This window comes from Capricornis sumatraensis, chromosome 3 (genome assembly GCF_032405125.1).
Source record: "Capricornis sumatraensis isolate serow.1 chromosome 3, serow.2, whole genome shotgun sequence".
NCBI classification, from domain to species: domain Eukaryota; kingdom Metazoa; phylum Chordata; class Mammalia; order Artiodactyla; family Bovidae; genus Capricornis; species Capricornis sumatraensis.
In genome coordinates, this window is record NC_091071.1 from 80,357,877 (window position 1) to 80,362,121 (window position 4,245).

Consider the following 4,245-nt stretch of genomic DNA (forward strand, 5'->3'; position numbering starts at 1 on the left):
TTAAGGCAGTTTTCAGGACCCCTTAAATTAAAGTGAGTTTGGATTATGAATCCCCATACATCCTGACTTCTGCTGATTGGTGAGGTCACGCCAACTCTGGACATCTCAGAAAAGTCAGAGTTTGTTCTGTGACTCTTCATGAGAGTTAACTTAAGATTCATTTAATTACAAAATAGTGGTAACTCTGCTCAGTAAAAGAGAAATTCTTTTCTTTGTATTTGCACATCTTCTAGAGTTTCTGTGCTGTTTGGAATTTCTATGAAGAACTCCTATTCTCTGGGCAATCACTTCCAAACACTAATGTTTGTCTATGTCCAAGATCAGTATAATAATTGCAGCAATGAAATCTTACATTTTAAAATTAGTAATAATAGCTAATATATTTTTATTTACCAGGTAAATAATACTCAGTGATATAGACTTATGAAATAAGTGATATTATAATGTTCATATGATATGAATGATATATATATTTATTTAAATTCATTAATATCACAACTTTTAAGTAGGAAGGTATTAGCCTCATTTTTCTAGTTTCATCGAGATATAATTGACACATACCACTGTATAAGTTTAAGGTGTATAGCATGATAATTTTATCTTCCCTCATTTTGTAATGAGGAAACTGAGGCACACAGAGGTCAAATATTTTGCCAAGGGTCACATAGCAAATAAATAAAAGAACAAGGGTCCAAATCTATTTCCTAACTCCCACCCATCTGCATATACAATATAAAGAGACTTCACTGTAGTTTGAAATGATCAGCAAATGTATTTTGGGGTAAATTTTCTGAGTCGGTAGACATATTAACCACTCAGTAATATTTATTGGTCATAGACCTACTGAGAGCTGATAAAATACAAAATTTCATAGCAGCACCTGATAACAAAGATATCTTATTTTCTACTTTTAAAAAAATGCTATCTGATTCAGACTATTTCCTCCTTTTTCTCACTAATGCTATTTGGATCAAAATTGCTATAACATGAAAAATAAAATTGTGCCTTTGTCATGAGGGTTTTATTGATATAATTCATGAGAAAAGACAGTCTGCCAAAGTGATATTAACCATTTTTCAAAAATATGAAGTGTATGTGTGCTAAATCACTTCAAATGTTTCCAATTCTTTGTGACCCTATGGATGGTAGCTCGCCAAGGTCCTCTGTCCATGGGATTCTCCAAGTAAGAACACTGAAGTGGATAACCACTCCCTCCTCCAGGGGATCTTCCTGACCCAGGGATCAAACCCGTGGCTCCTGTGATTCCTGCATTGCAGGCAGGTTCTTTACCGCTGAATCACTCAGTTCAGTTCAGTTCAGTTCAGTTCAGTGGCTCAGTCTTGCCGACTCTTTGTGACCCCATGAATCACAGCACGCCAGGCCTCCCTGTCCATCACCAACTCCCAGAGTTCACTCAGACTCACGTCCATTGAGTCAGTGATGCCATCCAGCCATCTCATCCTCTGTCGTCCCCTTCTCCTCCTGCCTCCAATCCCTCCCAGCATCAGAGTCTTTTCCAATGAGTCAACTCTTCGCATGAGGTGGCCAAAGTACTAGAGTCACTGGAGAAGCCCAAATATGAAAATACAACCCTAAAAAGACAGGAAACACTGTGGCATAAATGGTTTTAAAAAAATAATAATAATTTCAACCAGGACGTACTCTACTTTACCATACACAAATTAAGGTTATTTAAGGACAGGAGATGGAGAAGGCAATAGCACCCCGCTCCAGTATTCTTGCCTGGGAAATCCCATGGATGGAGGAGCCTGGTGGGCTGCAGTCCATGGGGTCGCTATGAATCAGACATGACTGAGTGACTTCACTTTGACTTTTCACTTTTATGCATTGGAGAAGGAAATGGCAACCCACTTTAGTGTTCTTGCCTGGAGAATCCCAGGGATGGGGGAGCCTGGTAGGAGGCCGTCTACGGGGTCGCACAGAGTTGGACATGACTGAAGCAACTTAGCAGCAGCAGCAGCAGCAAGAGCAGGAGAAGCTTTATACTGCGACTGCCAGAGGAACCTAGAAGTCACATTCTGTTTTACTCATAGCAAAATTAATCAAGTAAGGAATGGCTAAATCTGATAAAGAATTCTTATCTAGCACATGTGGCCACATATTTGCCCCAGTCTAAAGGAAAAAAGAATACAGACAAAAGCAGACAGGATCGAGGAAAAGTATTTGGTCTTGTTTACATTCTTCAAAATAGAAATTATCTAAGAAAAATAAAATGAGGAAACCAGGCCTGTCTGAATGTTGATATCAAAGGAAGACAACAGATCAACTTTGATAGAATAAATTTATAAAATAAATTAGCTGAAACTATAACAATAATGCAGGAAGCCTTAAGAAAGTATGTCCTCACCTATAAAGAAAGATTCCCCTGCAATATCAAATAAGCATTTGATTTTGGGAGGAGGCTGGATGGAAAATATTTCAAAAAATGGATGTTGATCAGGTATGAGTTAAAGTGGTCACTTTTATCCTTGACTAATCTTTGTCTTTTTACAACTCCTCAAAATTTTCAGCTTCCTAATATGTGTAAGAATTAAATAAAATCTGATGGGAGACAATTAACAAAACACCAGCAGAGCGGTTAATAGTGATTATTCCCCCAAAGCAATGTGACCTCATTGAACAAAGATAGTTTGCATGTGGAAGAGGGTAGAGTGGTTTTCATTATTATGTATCTTAAATATAACCTTGTTCAAATAAATCTTACTTAAATATAATCGAATCTCACTAAGCAAAAAGTGAAATCTTTGGTGGGGGGGTAGGCTTTAAGCGAAAGGTATAGCATCTTCTCTCATAGATATAGTTATGTATTCCCAGTCGAATGTCTTAAGATTTTTAAGATATGTATTTACACCTACAGAAATCAGGATTTCAGGAAAAGATATCTGCTATTGCATATCCTAATCAGGGGGCACAGTGGTAAAGAATCTGCCTGCCAATGCAGGAGGTGCAGGAGATGCAGGCTCAATCCCTGGGTCGGGAAGATGCCTGGAGAAGGGAGCAGCAACCCATTCCAGTATTCTTGCTTGGAAAATTCCATGGACAGAGGAGCCTGGTAGGCTACAGTCCACGGGGTCACAAAGAGTCAGACTCCACTGAGCATACGTGCATACACACACACATCCAATCCTACAACATAATAGGACACTATACTAGTATATTTAAAGTCACAGACAATCTAAAATACACCTTGTTTTCTACCTGATGCATATTTATTATTTCCTTAATTTTAAATTTTTGGAAACTATCTCTTGTATTAGATGGAAATGTATAAGAAGGGTATGAAGGCCCTCTGTTAATTGCTAAAAGTACACTGGAAGTGTGGACTGGATTTGGAATGGCGTTATTGAGGAAGGAGAAATGCTCCCAGTGTCTGGGTCTTGTTAAAAATAGGGCAGGCTCTTCTCTGTCTGGGCGGGTTTGGGTGTGGTCCGACTGGAGGCAGGAGAATGGACGAGAATAGACGACCGCACACCGTCCCTGACAAACTGAGGACACCCGGAGCCAAGAAGCCCTTGGATTCGGCATTGTGGGAGTAAATGAGAGAAAAACCGTTCTGAGTTTTTATTGACCCACCAGAGCCTGAGAAGTAAACACATCCTTCATTCCTGTAGCTTTCTTCAACTGAAAACCCCTAGAATAAATGGGTGGCCTCATTTTACTCAATCAATGCATTAGTCATCATGTGCTAGAAACGAGCTCAGAAATTATCCAGTCTTAGGTAGCCCTTCACAAAAGTGTGTAACTTTTAATTTTAGGATACCAAATCTCCTGGGGACCCAGGGGAATGTTACTATTTAAAGGAATTCTATATTGAGTCCTTTCCTTACGAAAATACTCACCCTCTGTTTTGCTTTTTTTGTTTGTCCAGAATTCTGGTTCTCCCAAAAGGAGGTATATGAGTGAGTGTCACACTCGTCATGAGTGAGAGTCACTCAGTCATGTGCAACTCTTTATGACCCCATGGACTGTAGCCCACCAGGCTCCTCTGTCCATGGATTCTCCAGGCAAGAATACTGGGAGTGGGTAGCCATTCCTTTCTCCAGGGGAATCTTCCCGACCCAGGGATCGAACCCAGGTCTCCTGCAGTGCAGGTGGATTCCCCACCATCTGAGACACCAGCCAAGCCCCAAATGAGGTGTATCTGTGTGATATTGTCTTAATTTTCACTACTACATTAAGAATTTTTTTAATGTTTCTGTATTTATTAACTGTATCGTTATGTAG